This window comes from Temnothorax longispinosus, chromosome 3 (assembly GCF_030848805.1).
Source record: "Temnothorax longispinosus isolate EJ_2023e chromosome 3, Tlon_JGU_v1, whole genome shotgun sequence".
NCBI lineage: Eukaryota > Metazoa > Arthropoda > Insecta > Hymenoptera > Formicidae > Temnothorax > Temnothorax longispinosus.
In genome coordinates this window covers 19834763-19855323 of record NC_092360.1, presented here as the reverse complement: position 1 = coordinate 19855323, position 20561 = coordinate 19834763, and the positions used below count along the sequence as shown (strand labels likewise).

The following is a 20561-nucleotide window of genomic DNA, read 5'->3' as shown; positions in this document are numbered from 1 at the left end:
TCTAGCATTTCAATTGCTCAGCCACATAGTCCTTCGGCTCTAGCATTTCAATTGCTCAGCCACATAGTCCTTCGGCTCTAGCACTTCAATTGCTCAGCCAAATAGTCTTGAACTCAGACTCTGTTCACGACTTAAATCATTTTCCTAAATCTCACTCAATTTCAGACAGTCAGTTTCCTACATTTTACTGTACGTCTAAATCCGAGCATTCGCACTCGATCTTGGGACTTAATCCCTGTACGCTTATATTTTAAGACCGCGCCTCACGCATAACTCAGTTGTACTAAATTTTAAGAATAAAGGTAAGATAAGTTTGAAAAAGAAATAAGCTCAAAATCTGGAATCTCATCTCGTGTTAAATTCTTGATCGATCATTTCTAAGATTCGACTCGCAGTTGTCGCTGATAAAGTGCGTGGCGATCGGTCCTGAGCGCTGACGAAGAGTGTGGCAAGCAGGTACTTTTGCTGTCGAAAGCGTGGCGATTACAAGGCTAATCTTTAGAATCACTATTAATTCCCGAAAGTAAATTTAGCCTTTACGCTGCCGATCTGAGCGCTGACGAAGAGTGTGGCAAGCAGAGTGTGGCGGATTGGCTTTTGAGCGTTGACAAAGAGTGTGGGCGAGCTACAAAATTCATTTTCGAAAATCCGGGTTAGATGACGAAAAAGGGAGGTAGACGAACTCAAATTAAAAAGATTAGGTTCCAGATTAAACAAGCAGCCATTTCTAATCAAGATCTTCTCCCCCTCCTCCACCAATTGCAAAAACTAAAAAACGCACCTCCATTTAAACCTATTCCTGTCGACTTCGACATCGATTATCCCCATTTTAATTAGATAAACAAAAGTGATCCTCGTTACAAAATTTATAAACTCAGATATCTTTTCGGCCCCGAATAACAATAATAATAATAATAATATCCTTCACACGACTTGTCCAAATCCCTGGTAAATTGCTTAAATGCATTAACCAAAAAACGGACAAACAACAAACAGAACGTGACACCATAAAGACATTACCCACCTTGAAAGGCATCTTTGATAAAAAAGATGGAGATAAAATAAATCAAAACCATCGATTTTTTTATCAAATTCAAGGTCAATTCAATATAACGCAACGAGAGTATTGCATTTTTGCTGTGCGGAGACGGGCCAGACGTCCCTGCCTCCCGCAAGTATCGCCCTGCTGCTCGCCGCGGAGTCGCACAAGAGCGTCTTCGCTCTTCGATCCGATTGACACACAGGTGTCAGATCGTTGTCTACGAGATCCAGACAGTCTAAAATGTCTCAGGATCGATCTCACGAATCTGCTCATCGCCCAAGGCGAGGCGATTGCTACGCTCAAGCGATCGCTGATCAACTTCAAGAAACTTCCGAAGGCTCAGGTCTCTCTCCCTAAGACGAAGGGGAGACTGACGAATTTGGAGGGGCTCTGGAAGAAAGTTGAAGCCCTCCACGTCCAGATTCTACAAACGGCTACAGCGGAGGAGACGAAGTCGACCCCCTACTTTCAACAAGATGAATTTCTCGCCGCAGAGAAAGCCTACTTCGACGCGGCAGACCACCTCCACGAGGTCATCGGTAAATTAGGTAACGACGCTCCGAGCGCGTCGGATCGAGGTAACGAGTCATCTTATCGCGACGCGCCCTTCGGAATGTCAATGCATTTGCCTCGTATCTCGCTTCCGAACTTTTCGGGTACTTTCCCTGAATGGGAAAATTTTCGCGGAATTTTTGAGACACTCGTCGACAAAAATGAGTCCCTCACGAAGACTCAAAAGTTGCATTACTTGAAGGCGAGCCTCTCCGGCGAGGCTTCGTTGTTGATTAACAATCTTCAGGTTTCCGACGCGAACTACGAGGCAGCGTGGCAAGTTCTCGTTAACGAGTACGACAACCGTGCCGCGATTATTCCCGCGCATATTCACGCGTTCGCTGATTTGCCGCATATGAAAACCGAAAGCGCTAACGAATTGAAACGACTTCGCGATAATGTATCCGCTTCTCTCGCCGATTTAAAGAATCTCGATCGTCCCGTCGCTACGTGGGACGACCTCTTGGTGTACATTATATCGCAGAAATTTAGCCCGAGAACGCGAACCGAATGGAATCTAACACGAGGCTCCACGGATGCCTACCCTACGTACAAAGAAATTCACGATTTCATGACCCGACGCATTCGCGGTCTCGCGGATCAGTCCTCCGCTCTCTACACTCCTTCATCAGAAAGGAGCAATTAGTTTGGCTGGGCGGGCGGCTCTAGACCTGCATCGGCCGACCGCTCATTCGCGTGCCGGAAGAATCATTCAAAACCAATGCGAATTGTTCGTCGGTTACCTGCGTCTACCGGTCCGCCCGGGCGCGCCCGCGACGGGAGACTCCCGTTAACATTACGCTATCGTTTGATCCTCATTAGACTTAAGGACATTGTATAAAAATTCCAAAGCGAAGAAATGTATTATGTAAGAACCTAGATCTTAAGATGTAACATTTCTCCTTGTGCTCTTGTGATCGCTTCACGGCTCTCTGAGCTAAGATTAAAGTGTAGAAATTATCTGAGAGAATTTATCACGCTTAATAATCTAAACATAATCTAATCCGTTTTAACTTTTTATTTTGATTTTCTGATTTAACTTATTTTATCTAACTTATTTTATTTAACTCATTATTTGATCATTTGACATCTATTAATTAAAAGCGTGATTAAAAGCTCAGAGAGCTTCTGCCGGCACACGATCTTAGGTTAGATCTCCGTGTGTGTGTGTGTCGCGTGCGTGTGCCGGCCGGGAAGCGACGTCCGTTCGTCTCTAAGTGTCATTCCCCGGGAGTTTGTTTTTTTTCTTTTTGTAAAACTTGCGCAATCGTATCCCCGGGGTAAAATATTTTATAGTGCCGCGATACGCGCGAAAGTGGAGTGCTGTGACTACTCGTCCTGGATCCGCGCGCTTAAGTTTCGCTGCGTCACCCGGTGCGTACGGTGATCGCGGGTGCGGCGGGTGTCTTTCGCGGTGTGTCTCCTGATTTCGGAGCGGGTGCCACGTGGTGCTTGCAACGTTTTTAGGTTATACATCGCGGGCCGCCCTGTGGACGGGACACGCGGCCCGTGGCATCCGCGCTCTCCGGGCGCTGCCGCGGGGGCGCCGTGAATAACTTCTTTTATTAATTTTCTTTTCTACTTTCACCTTCATTTCTGCTTACTCACATCGTACAATATGGCAGAGGCGCGCGGTCAACAGGAACCATGTAAGGTTATGCTCGCCTACCCATTGCCGGAGAAGGTTTGCTGTCCCCGGTGCTGGGTGGGCGAGACTGGCCACCCGCGACTCAGACCGCAGGGCGAGTATTGCGACCCGGCTCACCTTGCGAAACATCAGAAAAAAATGCATCCGGAGGATGCATACTCCATAGCCTATAAATGCTCCATATGCAATTACATCGGCAAAACAGCTGTGCCGCTTCGAGATGTTAAAGCGCATTATGCGCGAGAGCATGGCGTCCCCCGGGTGCATCAGCCGGGTCGCACGGCGGGCACTCAGCGCGCGAACGGTGGGCCACCATCTCCTCCGCGGACGCGGGCTACGCGTGCGTCATCCGCGACAGCGTCATCGTCGCGGTCGTCCTCCGGGGGAGTACAGCGAGGCCGCGCGTGCGACTCGCGGCCGCCCGGGGCACCCACCACGGCTGCCGCACCACCACCTGCAGCACCACATGCACCTGTAACATCGCCGCCTGCAACATCTTCCGCAGGATCACGTGAGTCCCCCGCGTTAACCCCTGTTTGTTTCGCATTATAATGCAAGGCGGGCGGTATGTTGAGAATCCAACGCTCGAAAAGTGAAAGCGAGCGTTGGGAATATTCGAGAACGCTCGATTTGCTCCAAAACGCGTTTATTTACCCCCCCCCCCTCCGGTTTTTTTGTGTTTTCGCTCGCGCCCGGACCACAGGTGTACATCGCGTGATCGCTCGTACTGCGACCAATAGTCTGGTTGCTCGACGATTTGGAGCCAATCAGCGTTTCTCACGTCTCGAAATTTCCTCGCGGAAAAGTTCGGAGCTCCGGCCGCGATCGCTTCGCTTGCTCCGACCGGGAGCTCAGTGAGCCAAGTGCGCCTTAGCAATTCGTACGCGACACTAGCAATTGTCGATATCGAGAACGGAGTCGAATCGGAGTGAATGTAATAGCGAGTGCGATCCTGTAATCAACTTTAAATAAATGACTGTTACATTTTCCACGAGAACCTAATTATTTGTGCTGTCCTCGGCGCGGCGCGCGAAAACCACGAGCGGTCCACTAAACACATATGTTAAATTGAGCATCTGGATAATCCATGGATATCTGTCAACTTCAACAATAACATGAGACACGTTTTACATGAACATTTGGAATTTCTACCGACTGATTTAAATAATAATATTACGAATAAATGGGCGGCCTCTGAATGGTCATTATAACATCGTATTCACAAGAGCTGACAAAGGGAACGTTACAGTAGCATTAAACAAAGATAAATATATTCATAAAATAGAAACATTATTAAGTGATAATGATACGTATTCCACAGTAAAAAAAAATCCATCCGTATCAATTGAAAGAGTTGAATAACCTCCTAAAAAAGTGGTTGAAGAAGGAGTGTATCTCTCAAAGAGATTACTATTCTATGCACGCCAGTGATTCAAATCTTCCTAAAGCATACGGCTTTCCTAAAATCCATAAAGAAAATGTACCATTTCGAATAATTGTTTCATCTATTAATACGGCTCTTTACCCAAGGGCTTCTTTTTTACAAAAGATCTTGGCTAAAAGCCTTCCTAAACCCAAAAGCCACGTGAATAATAGTTTTGAGCTGTGCACTTTCGAATTTAACGAATAATAATCGAAAACAAATAAAAAAAATTTTTCGGAATAGTTTTGATCTACCACACAAACTGTATTTACGGATAACGGTAAAACATTTGCTTCATATAAATTTCAACAATTCCTACGAGCATTAGTTAAACAAAAAGTATACGGCTTCGTATAATATAGCAACAAATGATCAGGCTGAACGTTTTATACAAACAAGTTTTACGTCGCATAAACTGTGATTCTTTAAATGTCGATTTAGCATTAAATAACGTACAAAAATTATTGTAATTTAAAAATAAATAGTTCTTATAAATTATGCACCAAGAACCGCGTTGTTACTCTCATAGCCAAATCACTATATTAATTTTTTATTATCAAGAGTCTAACAGGATTTTAGCATTAAATAAGTTATTATACATTATACAGTATAGAACAATGCCATATGCAATAACAACTGTCTCCTGCAAAAATGTTCTCAACAGAAAACTATGCACTAGATTAGATGTAATGTTACCTACTAAATAAAATAAGACTGTCAGAAGCTTTCCGTTGATTGACTACATATTTCTCGCTTTCAAACAACGAAAAGTGTTAAATTTAATAACTTCTGACTGAGTTAATTCCCTTTTGTGTTCCGACAAAAACTAACATAAAAAATCCAAACTCTTAGTAATACAAACACATTAAGTACAAATTTCTCGTGCGGAGAGAGAGTAGCGTGTAAAAATTATTCGAAAGATGAAAAATGGAAATTCGATAGAATTACAGATCGATTGAGAAAGTTGCATTATAAGATGTCGTTCGATGATGGCTGTTCCTGGATAAGACATGTAAATCGAATGCGTTCAAGTAAACACTCCTGTAGAGTCTCAAACTAATGATTATTACTAGAGTTTTAAATCGCATAAACGGAATGAACAAGACAATGTTTCTCAAGAGACATGCCGAACAATCTCGAAACAAAACACAAATTATATCCGCGTTTCTCTATAGACAGAACCTAATCATCTTTTTGATCAAGCGCAACATACACCACGGTTAGAGTACAAACATTTTAGAGCGTTTATTGATAAGTAGTCAGGTCGTTATAAAACGACCTGATTACTTATCAATGTATGCAGCGAAATAACTTTTTTCTTAAGAAAGGGTAGATGTGTGTTCATATTACGCGCGCTCTACTGGATTAGACGCTCTAGGATAAGACGCGCTAAAGTAACTATTAGATAGACAAAGTACTGCAATCACAGACATCTATATTATACATCCATGGACAACGATTCGTCCAATACACGGACCTTATAAATATGGACTGGCAACTGCCTACAGTTTATTATAACGTACGTAAAAAGTTAGAGAAAGAACCATCTTCTCTCTTTTTTTTCCATACTTCCGGACACTTTGGAGAGAAAAGTATATTTCTCTCTCTTTTCCTCTTTCGGTGCTTCCGGACACTTTAGAGAGAGAAGTATGTGACAAGATGTGCTATATATGTATTGCCAGTCCATGGTCAATATTGCCTTAAATTTCGCTACATGCTTTTGCTCACCAAATATCGCAGGCCCAATTTTTGAACATTTAAGTAATTGGGAAAAAAACGCAAGAGACCGCGATAAAAACATATGAAAAACAAAAAATTAATATATAACCGAGCAAACACGAAAGCAGATAGCAAAATTCTACGTGAATCAGCTGATTACGGTAATTATATTTTTGTAACAATTAACCTGCATATCTATAAGATCTATGGTTCCATACCTGACTAGTGAAGCAAGTCCGAAAGATACCTCCTCTGTTCTATCCATTAGATTCATGTATGTATGCGTCACGTATGTGTGTATACTAAATTGCTACTCCTTTATACCTTATCAAAATAATGGATTTCAAAAAATATGTATCACATATATATGACGAGTAAGCATCTGCGCACCCGTGGCGTAAATAAAAGAGGAAATAGTAGATATGTAACACGTATTGCTTGAAATTCAACCAATTAAGTAACATTCGTATTTTTTACAAAACGCATGAGTTATGTACATACTTTTCAGATCCACGTGGAAGTGATTTTGTGGAAATTAGCAGTCTAGTATATAATATATAGATGTCTGTAATCGCAATTCATAAGACTCAATGCTTTAACATTTAGAGTCAAATGGCGTCGAATAATGGACATAATGTAGACTTATCTTATTGCATAATGTAACATAGCTACACATTAAGTGCAATTTTCCTAACCTGATTCTGTGTGTGAAACATTATATGTATGTACGCGTTTCTTTGTGTGGTCGCATAGTTGTAAAGCCAAAATGGGGGATAATTGCGATATTTTTTATTTATCTACTTTAGACTTGGACTTTAGGATGCGCTATTAACAAGTGAACGCAATAAGCACAATTCCGTTCTTTCTTTTGCTATTTCCGCCATTGCACATCTGTTTTCAGACACTTAAGCCTGGCTTTTATATGGTGCCCGCATGGCCACGCGCATGGTATGTAAATTGTATCCTTATTCTGTGTAATAAAATTGTATATTGTGTTGCCATCTTAATTTGAAACAGTTATTTAAATTATCCACAAAAATACATAATAAAAAGGAAAATGAAAACGGACATAAACTAACAATAAAAGAAACAGAGAAAGGTTGTACAGATAACATCACTTATCTACTCTCTTGGCATACACCAAACAGAAGCGTACGAATACTTGAACTTCATTTCTAACATTCGCACTATTTAAGTGCTTCTGTAATACCAATTTTATTGCACAATGTGACAAATCTATCCTTTAAGGCTCCTGGGTAGTCACCGCGGTCATATTGAATTTCTTGCTATCGAAGCGAGAAATTACCCTATTTTGTCCTACGTGGCATTCTCAAATAAAAAGACATTTCAATAAAAAATCACTGTAGATCATTTCAGAACACTTCTAAAATTGACCGGGGACTATTCTTTTCTCTCGACAATAAACAAACAACCATAAAACAAAGCCTAAACATACGAGAAAACAAGCCATTTGACAACTATCGAAAAGAGTGAAAAATGTCCCTCCGCATATGTATTCCTTGCAAATCTTACTCCTCGGTCAATTTTACGAGTTTCACGAATATAAATATTACAGCACAAGTACAGAGCGAATAATAACAAAATACCATGCAGGACAAAATAGGTTGTCAACATGTCACAAAGAATAGAATTCTCCATTGGAGAAAGTTCTTATTTCTACCGCAACGGTACGTCGCCACCGTCAACACGGAGTTCTCGGCTCAGCGACCAAGAGCCTTAATAAAAAAAGATTTTTCTAAAGATATCGGTTAGTTGGTCTTCGCTTAGAACATATCTTATATCTATTTTTTCGTTTGCATATTTTTCGCGTATAAAATAATACCTAGCATCTATATGTTTCGGAACTGAGAGTTTTTTTAACACGTTTAATTGTACTGTAATTGTCAATACAAATGTTTGAAACTGCTGTATTTAACCCTTTAGGGGCCACACATCGATCCCATTAGAGTAAAATGTTATAATTTATAAAAGTCTTAAAAGACGTCCCTGATGAGTCCTTTAATTTTTTTAGTTTTTTGTTTTATTTTTTTTTCGGTTTTTTGCGTTTTTTTTATGTACATAATTATATACACAGGCCCTTAAAGGGTTAAGTAACCAAATACAAATAAAAATCCATCTACTTTTACAATAAAAAATAGAAGATAATGATGTGACCACCTTCGTGTTTTTAGATTGTTTATTTTATAAATTTATTGCGCATAAGCTCGCTCGCCACAGATACAACGTGCCAGTTGGATATCTTTCGGCATGATAGTGACTCGCTTTAGCCTGAATAGCGCACAAGTTCGTATCTTCGAAAAGACGTACAAGGTAACGCCTCGCTAGCTTCTTGAAGAGCCATACAGCAGAACTTTAGAAGTGGAGGTCAGTCTTGAAATGTCCTGAGCGATCTCACGGACGAGTCGTTAGAATGGCAACTTACAGATAATTCCGTACTTTCTTCACTTATGCAGAATCTGCACACATCAGAATACCCGACGAAAAAGAAGTCATTTTCATTACAGTTCCAAACAACACGAAGGTAACCGTTAGTAAACTGTCAGTCGACAGAAGAAGTCTAACGTCGGCTTCAAGGTTAGACTAAATGTCACAGAGTGAAGTTCATCATGGTGCACAATTCGCGCAGTACCTCCTCTTCTCGAGTGCTTATCAACACATGTTGGTATTTGAGATATTTTTCTTCAATTTCAAGCGGTATCACTGGTCCCTCGTGTAAGTGTTACTGTCTTGCAGAAGAAGCAAACTGTCTGATAAAACAATGCTGAGACAGTTTTTATACGCAGTCCCACCTGGCGACAACGTACTTTCGGATCTCCGACATGCTGCTGTACGGAACATGTTGCTGAAGAAAACCCGTCAGTCTTGGAGGACAGGCAACAGTCGTTGAGATAAAGGAGATGCGTCTCCCAGCGTCTAAGGCACTTGCTGGACAGGATCTTCTTTACGAAGGTTTGGGTTTGATTCAGGCAGCACACTTGTATACATGTCGTCTTCCTCAAAAGATATTTTTCTTCCATATCAAACGGTATCACTGCTCCCTCGTGTAAGCGTCTTGCAGAAGAAGCGAACCGTCTGGTAGGACAATGCTGAGACAGTTCTTATACGCAGGGTCCCACCTGGCGACAACGTACTTCCAGATCTTCGACATGCTGCTGTACGGAACAGGTTGCTGAAGAAAACCCGTCAGCGTCTTGAAGAACAGGCAACAGTCACTGAGATGGAAATGATGCGTCTCCCAGCGTCTAAGGAACTTGTTGGACAGGATCTTCTTTACGACGGTCCGGGTTTGATTCAAGCAGCACACTTGTATATATGTCGCCTTCCTCGAAAAATATTTTTCTTCCATCTCAAGCGGTATCACTGGTCTCTCGTGTAAGTGTTACTGTCTTGCAGAAGAAGCCGTTTGGTAAAACAATGCTGAGACAGTTCTTATACACAGGGTCCCACCTGGCGACAACGTACTTTCGGATCTCCGACATGCTGCTGTACGGAACAGGTTGCTGAAGAAAACCCGTCAGCGTCTTTGAGGACAGGCAATAGTCGTTGAGATAGAGATGATGCGTCTCCCAGCGTCTAAGGAACTTGCCGGACAGGATCTTCTTTACGAAAATCCGGGTTTGATTCAGGCAGCACACTTGGATATACATGTCGCCTTCCTCGAACAGCTTGAAACATGGCCCGGCCGGACCCGGTCTCGATCTCGGGCTCGACAAGCTGCTGGCTGAAGAGCAGCCGGCGCTATGTCGTTCCAGATTCGGGCAAGATCTCGCGGCACCTGGTCGCGTCCAGACCCTTTGGACTTCAACGAGTCCATGCTCGGACTACTGTCCTCACCGTAAAAGCTGCAAGTATCGGTGGGCAGTCCACGCTGAAATGCAAACTCACATCGGACGATAGCTGGGGCGAGCTGGTGCTGGTGATCCCCTGCCGCATTGCGCCGCCGTTCACAGACAGGAAATCGTAATAGGGCACCGTAGAGGAAGTCCAGGCCAACGATGGACGCGGCCGCTAGGCTGCACGGTAAGGATGAGTTCTCCGTCTCAAACTCCGGACCAGCCTGCTCCTCATCGTCATTTTCCTTTTCGGGCTAGCTAAAACTGTTCTCCAGAAACGGTATGTCGTCGACAGAGGCGGTGGCTATCTAAGGGCTTCCGGTCACGTCGATTTACACCGATGGCGACGAGATGGTCGTCGCCGTGGTGTTGCTGCCTTGTTGCCCCTCATCTGAACAAGGATTCCTCGATCCAGGATAAGGACTTTGCTATCAATTCGCTCGGCGAGGAGGAACGTGTCTCACCGTTGTTCAAGTTCAAGGAATCGTTGAAGCGACGACGTAGCCTAAACTTGCGGCGCCAACTGCTACCGTTATTGTTTTACTTCTTCGTCGGCGACGGCAAGGAACGCGGAATCTGATGATTTTCATCCTGTCGTTCATTGATAATACTGTTGTTGCTGTTCAAAGCGACCATTATTTCGCTCGGCAAAATCAGCGTCCGCTCCGGGCGAGGGTTCAAGATCAAAATAATCGGTAGTGTCCGTGCTGTTACCGCCGGACTCCTAGGCCTCCTGGTCAATGTATCTGATGGAGGAGTTGGAACGCTGGTCACCTAAGAACCGTGTCGGTTGCGCTCGCTCGCGTTGGACGTCCTGCGGGTGAGTGACAGGATCACGTTGTTCAGCAAGGACTTGCTCTTTCCCATCAACAGCGACGCGACTGCACGACACGCGCAGATATGGATGATGTGTACGCAGCCGTTGACATATGTGCACTAGTATAATACTCGCAATATTTGACAAATAGTTTACAATAGTATACAAGCCAGCCTGACTAAGTATTCGACCCAAATGTTTGGGTAGAAACATCAAATAAATTTTTAATAATAACGGAAACGCAAATAATTACTTATTCCAAGATAACGGTACTAAAGCGATTATTTAGTTAAACGTAACTTAAAATCTAAATTTGTATCTTTGGATCACAATCACAATGTGTGTGACTTAAAGACTAGTATTTGATTACCATTAATTCAAAAATTACTACTTTCTCTCCTTAAATATAATTTTTTTAACATTTTCACCAGTTTAATCCAAGATTTCATTCGTCTCCAATTCGGAGACAATAAAAAATTATATAGTCTAGGTAACATTAAATCCAAGGATATTTTGCACTGCACATCTGTTCTTTTAAAATTGTTAAAATAAAATATGCTAATGACAAATGATTCTTTATTAACTCCTCCAACACGGAAGTACTTCCTTTAGAGATGACTAAACTCCTCCAATTTGGCAATAATTTTTACCTCCCCACGAACTTGAACCAAAAAACTGCCATGTACGAATTCATAAAAAATATTGAAAGAAACACCAAATGCCCGTGCGTAAGTACCTACACATTTAAAAGCAGAAATAGCATCTTCTTATCTCAATAAATGCTGAAGATGGCTCGAAAGAAGAGCCGAAACGTTCATCACACTTGAATACGTGGTTTTTTAAGTGTTATTTGTGCACAACGTTCCGCGCCCGACTTGCATTTGCCGATTTTAAATTATTGACACTTTCACTAGTCTAATTACGTTATTGAATTATGTATTATAAGACAGAATGGACTTTTAATTTGATGTCTACTGTTTTGCTCGATTATTGGCCTTTATTCCTAATTTATTTAGGCAAATTTAAATTATATATCCATATTTACATACATTTTAATAAATAAAGCATTCTTTTGTCTTTGACCTTTGTGACCAATTTTGCAAATGTTTGTTAAGGCAATTTCTGTACCACATTTAGTATTAGACATTCTGTAATACAGGACGGCTATAATGACACCAAAATGGAATAGAATTTCAAAACAAATCGATTTATGGGACCACTTTAAATATATAGAAGATTTAGTAGTAAAATGTGATAAATGTAAAAAAAAATACAAGTCTCGCATAAAACGTTATTAATTGGACACATGAGAACACATTTAGCGAATGAACATGAAATGTTTCCTGACGAGAAGTACAAACTAACGAACAGGTTACGGAAATTTTACACTTATTTACAAGGCCATAAGGCAAAATGTAATACGTGTAAAAAAGTAATTTCCTACACATGGATTTGTAAAACAGACCAAGGACAAGAATAACGTATCCCTTCACAAGTGACTATATGTGAAAATTTTTATTTTTTACAAAAGTTTATATAGGTTAAACTATAATTATTTTATAACTATTTTTAACTAACTTTTTAAAATGTTATTCATTATTTTTAAGAGTTCCAAAAAATGAAGAGGATAGAGAAAAATGGTGTCAATTTATTGGTCGCACGATAAGCCGAGCGAGTTCGGTTTGCAGTAAGCATTTCGAAGAAAGTGATTTTGTCTACAAATTATATGGAAATAATGAAGTAAGACGGTACTTGAAAGAAGGGGTTTGTCCACGTCTACAAAGCACTGAGTAGGTATATTTCATATGAGTAGGGTAGACCGGGGACAAAAGTAACATTTTGAGTTTAAGATTTTATAACAGTTAAAATATAATATCTACGTAAAAAAGACCTGTACCTTTAGATGTAGTATTTATTTGACTACAAAATTTTCTTGTGCTGAATTCAGTAATGTAACTAGGAAAAAAGTTATTATTGTTTAAAGAATATGAGGAATACTGTTACAACCGTCCCAACCCCCGGGACAATTGTAACAGCAGAGGGGAACGATTGTACCACATCATCTATAAACAAAATAATGGTTATTTAGTAGGTTTATGTAATCAATCTTACGAATTTTCTATAAAAAATGCAACTTTAATGATAAAATAATTTGTTACATGACAATATCAGTATTTTTACATTATAGCAACAAAAACAAATAATACTGTTTTCTCAACTGAAAGATTATTTATAATCATATATATTTAAAAGATTAGGTTAAGTTGAAGTTGTCCCCGAGCAACGGGGACAATTGTAACGCTACAACTGTTCCCAGGCATTGATGTTACAATTGTCCCCTAATGATATTTTATGATTCGAAGTAAATTTTTTACATAAATATCTGGATGAAAGTCAATCGTATTATGCAAATCATCAACATAAATAATCACTAAAACATATAAAAATAAAACCTTATACCTTCGGCATAAAAAAAGAAAAATATTTCAGATTTTATGCACGTAAGAAAACTTACTTCAGGAAGGAAAAAAGTAACTTCTTCTCCTGCACACGTGCACGTTCCGCGAGGGGCGGCAATGAACTAAGGAACAAATGCCGCTCTATCTAGCGGATCTCGCCTCGCGGTCATACACATGTACCTTTTATAGTTTAAAAAATATTCACGATGTTACAACTGTACCCTGTTACTTTTGTCCCCGGTCTACCCTACATGGTAATAATATTCAACGTAATAACAACGTAATAATATTCACAACTAATTAAATATTGACTTATATGTACAAATATTCCTTAAAACTGTAATATCTCAATTTTATATACGTTTTTGTCTCGAGTGGAAAAGGTATGCGTGTTCTTGTGTACATTATTTACCTGAAATATACAGTTTAAAACGCTTGTTGAGGTCATTTTTATACAACATTCGGTAATAGACATTCTGCGTTACAAGACACATATAATGAAATTACCGAAAAACGGGTCCCACAAGGAGTTGTGAGACCACTTTAAAGATTTAAGAGATTTGGTCGCGACATGCAATCATTGCGGAAAAGAAGATGAGTCAAACCACTCAAACGTGGTTATAAGAAACCTAAAGACCCATTTAAAGATTAGGCATGGCATATGCAACATAAACCATGCCATACCGTACGCCCTACAACGTAATTTTATAAAAATTCCAGTATCTTATAGCGTTTTCGACTGGGCCGGGTTTGCTCGCTTCGAGAGCGATTATCGACGTCACTTCAGCAAATCGAGCAATAACATTGGTCGATTTACCGAAGTGACGTCATTAATCGCTCTCGGAGCGAGCAAACCCGGCCCAGTCAAAAGCGCTATTAATTAAAATTCTTAAATAGCCTCTTAAATAGTCTAACTGTTAGTTCTTTCGCACGTTATTATGTAACATTAGCAAAGACTGAATCAGATTATACGTAAACTGTGGCTTTATCTTTATTTGTAACTCTATTGTACAATTTCACAGGACATCGAAAAAAAAGAAACATTTAGATATTCTATAATTTATGTGTAAACAATACAGAACTTATAGAGATTTGATAACCATTTAGCAGGATAAACTATGTTGGCGTACTCTTTCTACATGCGCACCTTTCTCAAGAGCCGAGACTCGAACCAGATCCGTGAAAAATATCGCCACTTTCGTAGAGCTTTTGTACAGTTTTACTCTAGGAATATTGCGAGAGAAAGAAAGACTTCAGAGATTTTTATCCGAATCGATCGACATAAAGAGAAAGCATAGTAAAGAAGCTAGCTTTCGAGAATTTGAACGCATAATACTTTGTTATAATACTATGAGCGAATTAGTTTACGTCACTTTTTCAAGTTTTAATATTAAATTACTAATAATATATCGATATCGGTAGTTTAATAATAAATACATTTAAAAGCGCTCAATTTAAAAGTAGGGCAATCCTAATAAACGACTGTAAAAAAAATTCAAGGTGGATGCGTCTGAAACCATACAACATGAGGTTAAAATGTGTACAAAAACCTCGTGCAATGAAAGCATATTATGCAAATTTGCACATTAATCCGAAGGTAAAATAGATATTAAGGCTGAGACATGATCAGTCTCAGTATTATATGCATAATGTACATATCAATATTTGCTAGGTTATAAGGCAATTACATTTTGTGTAATATTACAGTACTATATCGATAATAATCCATACATTGCTATGGATTATAGCATGATATATATAACATGGCGGTGACGCGTTGTTGCCATGCTACTGTGAGGTGGCGCGTCTTCGATAGTGTTTTGTCTTAACAAGCAAAAGAAACGGTTCAGGAATATTCCAGTTTCACTGTTAGTCGCCGAGTAGTTCGGACGTGCGAGAGCTTGTCTGTATTGTGTTGGAAATTAATATTCAATATCTTATTGAATAACGGATGTCTATATATATATATATATATATATAGTAGGTCTAGAGGTATGTTCCGGGACTGTTTACGTTTTTTGAAATGTACAGTCCTGGAATATAACGCATATATATGTAACGCATATATCAGATTCAAAAAATTGTCCCGAAACGTGCCGTAGGACATGAATTTTTTCCAGGACAGTCCTGGAAACTGCCAAATGTCCTGGAATATACCGATGTAAAAAAATAAAGTCCCGGAACATACTTCCGGACCTACATATAATATATATATATATATATATATATAATATATATGTTAATATATCTGATTGTTTTGAGTTTCATCTAAAAATCGATAAATTGGTAAGTCTTGATAATACATTATTATAGTTTTACCAACGGGATATTAACAAATTCATTTTCTAAAGATTTTGCTTTTTACGAACACATGTTTCCCGTCGCCTGGTTTTTGATCTTTTAACAGTTTTAAGCCTGATCTACAATGTGTTCTTTGCTTTCTGTTTTCTGCTCTTACCTCTTTCCGACTATCTCGTATTTCGCAATTCCGTCGCATAATGTGATGTTTTTTTGTTCTCTGTCGTCCAAGATAAAAATTTACAAACTTCAGAAGAGACAAGAAACATCACGTTACGCAAAGAGGTAAAAGCAGAAAACAGGAAGCAAAGAACACATTGTAAATCAGGCTTTACTTTCAATCAATCAATTCAAAAATCATTTTAAGCATTTTCTCTTATCTGTTATTTATACATTTATATACACATTCTTCATATTTTATTATTAATGTAATTTTCGATAAAAAGTGAGATATATTTACACAATGAAAGACAAATTTACATAAATTTTGTAAAATTAGAGTAATTATGTAACTTTACATTTACTTTGTACATCTACAGAATTATTCGTGCAATTTTTATATCTACTAGTGTAAAAAACTTATTGAATTTTTATATATTTTTATCTCATATTCAATTCTCTTACTCTTATCCAATACAGCTAAATACAACATTATTCTTACATTTTCTGATAAACATTATTATGTTCAATTATTTTTGTCATCCTAATTTTGTTTTTACAGAAATCTATTTTTTCGTTTCTTTGATAGAATTTATTTGTTTCCTGATATTTCTTTTACTCTTTCTTTAACTTTTTTTCTGATATTTTTTAAAAATACATGGCCGATACTTTTACAAAAAAAATACATGTTTTGGCATTATGAAAAACTAATGGGATGTTCAATACATATTCTGAAGGAGGAAATGTTGAAAAAACAAAACAAAATAGAAATTTACGGACATAAAAAATATAAAGATATCACTAATTCAAATGATCCAACAGAAATGAAACTAATAAAAATTATTTTTAAACATTTCAAAGAAGATTTTGAAGAATAATTTAAAACATATCCGGTATGTATTAAAAAAATATGCATGTGTTGTAATCTCTTTTAATTTTATGTCATTGTCTTACATTTAATTAACTTATACTGTTAATTTGTCAAATACACAGAAAGGAACTACCATGGAACATATAAAAGCACTAGTTATGACGCTATGCATTATAATTATAGGTAATTATTGTACTTTGTAATACTTAAATATATTAGGGGAGACCGGGGCTAAGCCGACAGCGGGGCGAACTTGACACTAGGCTTTTTGCCAATTTAAATCTATTAAATCTATCGTAGAAACTTGCCTTTGCTACTGTAAATGCGTCTTTATGTGCCAGTATTATCAACGGAATTTGATAACATTCTGAGTTATAGTGTAATTTTTAACGCGACATAAGTGTTTTTGATAGTGAAAAGTAATTTTTCTGATCTCTTGAAAATGTCTACTCTTTCATCGAGCTTTACTCTTGCGAATCTACCGCTAAGTGATTTTGATGGGAAATTCGATGCTTTATACGAATCCAATAATAATTTTTGCATATTTTCAAAATTTATATATTTTTAGAGTAACAAAAGTAAAAAACGACGTTCGGGGCTAAGTCGACACGACGCCACCGGGGCAAAGACGACACTAACCTAAAGTGACATTATCGCAAAAAAGGTCACTGTTTCGTCCGATTCCGATGACGATTTAAGGAACATCTGTTGCGTGTGTTCGGAAAACATTTCATTAGCTTCTAATAACAAACAATGCATCTTATGCAACCGTATGGCTCAGGACGAATGTGTGCGCACATCTGATCGCGAGTTTACGTGTATAAATTGTTTTTCAGACAGTTCAGAAAAAGATAATTAAAAGTTTAATCTTTTTTTTCTCATTATTTTAAAGAATTGTTTACTTTATTCCGACTTTTTGTTTCTAATACACAATGTCTTTTCATTTGATAAACAATGTATTTTTATTTTTAAACAATAAAAAAATAAGTTCCAGATCAAATTGTGTCGATCAAACAAAGTGTTGAGTTTGCTCCGGCGGGATGTCGAGTTCGCCCCGTCATTTTTCAATTCGAAAATTTGTCTTCGCGTCACTTTTCCTTTCCTGGCGGCAAAACAAAGCGACGTACAGCAAAACTTCCTGAATCAATTTTGTACCTGAAGAAGCACTCTTTAAATATATATCATTGAATTTGCCTAAAAATTTTAATTAAATATTAAAAATTGCCTTTGAAAAAATAGTGTCGGCTTAGCCCCGGTCTCCCCTATATATTTTATTTTCTAGAAATTTTTTTATCTATCCTTGAATGTGTATAAGTTTTCTAATTGCTCATATTTTTTATTATTACAGATGATACATCATGTCCAATATTCTATTTATATATAGAAAATATATTAATTGAAAAAACATGCTGCTTTTATGAAGCATTACAGATGTTAATGTCCAGTTATTACATTTTCAATATGGAGTATCCCGCAAGCAGTACATGTACATTGGAATTTATACAAAAATATTTTTTAAATATTCATCCAATCTCTGGTTCGAAATCTCGAAAAACGGCAACAAAGTACAGAGTACTAACATTCTTCAATAAATTAAGAAATATAGATTCAGACAAAGAAAATACTTCTACAAACTAAGTACTACCGTAATATGAAATACATATATATGAAATATATATATGTATGAAATATATATATATGTATGAAATATATATATATATATATATATATATATATATATATAACTGTAAGTATATTATTATATTACATTATATTACACTTGTGTGTGCGTGTGTGTGTGTGTATATATATGATAATAGTATTTTAATAACATACATAATAGCACACACATTTCAGATTTTATATTAGAGTGCATTATTAATTTTATAAAATTGATAATCATACATTTATTCATATATTCCTTTTATAATCTGTATTACTATTTTATTTCATAAAAAGTTATTGTAATTTTACAGTACTGTAATATTAAATTACAATTTTACATTTCAATTTTACATAACATTTTGTACATTTCCCATTCGGTAAGTAAATTTAATGTTTGATTGTTTAATAATACTACTAAGAAAAGTATTATTGCATTACCGTTTCTACATTATTCCCAGTGTTTTGTAAATTTACTTTTACAATCTGTTTCATTACACATGAAAACATTACTTTTACTTTGTATTGTAAAATTACGAACGCGAGGAAATTTACCCCATTTGTGAGGGTCCCTTTATTACCTACTATAAATGGTGTAAATTTACATAAAAATTTTTTACAGTGTAAACCAAAGAAAGACGAAATAATGACGAGTAATTATTAAATAAAATATTGATGTAATTTTCAAAAATTTTGTGAGTACAGATATATTTGTAAAATAATTTGCATTGTTTAGATTAGAATTAACATTTTTTAACACTTAACGCCTTCTTTGTACCTTTTTTTTACTTTGCAATAAAAACTTAATAAAGGAAGGAATTCAAAAAATTTAAAGACAACTGCATGAAGGAATGGGTAAAACAGTTCCTCCTATTGTCGAAACACTGGAGAAGCAACGGCAAATAAAAGTTGCGAGAACCAGAGAACCTCGAAAAACAAATGAAAGGCAAAAGAGACTCAAGCGAGAATCAGGTCGCCATTATAATTTTGATAATATAAATCAAAATCATCAATTTTTTTTTTATCAAATTCAAGGTCAATTAAATATAACGCAACGAGTATTGCATTCTTGCCACAGAGACACCAAAAAGCATCAAAATAGACCCCGAATCGCAAAAACCAGATCTTTCAGATCATGTGTTTGAGCAACTTCGGCAAAATCATTTTAAAAAGACATCCAAAAATGGGAAAAAGACAACGTTTTGCGCAACAATAGTAAAAAATATTTTGTATCCTCTGTGTATTGATACTGCAACCATGAAATATAGTCACGATCGAGAAGAAGTAGCGATGAAGAAAGAGTTATAGCCGCAAAACTCAAAAAACATATAAAACCTTACGGATTATTATGTTGTGCCGCGCCTGGGGATGCAGGGTCGGCACGGAGTTCTTTTGGAATCCGCCGGGCGGGGAGAAAACACACGAGTCCAGATCTTTTGTATAATAGCGTTTAATAAACTTGGATATCTTGTTACACAGGTGTTCTTAGTCTATTGCCCTGACTTGCGGGCGCTCGTGTTATCGATTACATTCGGTTGCGCGTGATCTAGCCTTTCGTTCCGGACTGCCCGCCGCTTCTCGGAAGGGCGGGCTTTTATCTCTCGCGCGTTAGCTTCCGCGGTGCTGACTCAGCCGTCAGCGCTTTTGCTTCCGGGCGAGTGACCTGTGTCACTTGCGAAACCCGGAATGCCACCTCCGATGAGTTTGGCAAGATCCGGAAGCAACGCTGACAGCTATGTGTCGCAATTCGGGATCGTTGACCTTCGCGGCACAACATCCCTCCCCCCGTGGAAAAAGAAAACTGAGGTATAAAGTTTTCGCTAGTGCTTTCTTTTCCCATAGAGGTTACATCCTGGTTCAGCTTAATTTATACTATATTCGTTGTGTATTGTCGTGCGGAGAATGTTGTCATATGCGTCTTGGCTGTCATCGTTTGCGTTACTACATAGTCTTTTGGTCTGTTAGGTGTATTCCTGAAGTCGTTTTCTATTTTTAATCGTATTTTCTGCTGACGATGTCCGTCCACGGATTTTCGCTTTTATATTGCTTTACGAGTC

The 20561-nt window shown here is 38.0% G+C and overlaps 1 protein-coding gene and 1 pseudogene across 2 annotated transcripts in view; both read right to left on the bottom strand.

The window, feature by feature from the left end:
- Positions 1–20561, bottom strand: part of LOC139810405 (uncharacterized) — a 325546-nt gene that overhangs the window by 185188 nt on the left and 119797 nt on the right. The gene's annotated exons all lie outside the window — the stretch shown is intronic.
- Positions 9468–11611, bottom strand: LOC139810168 (uncharacterized; annotated as a pseudogene).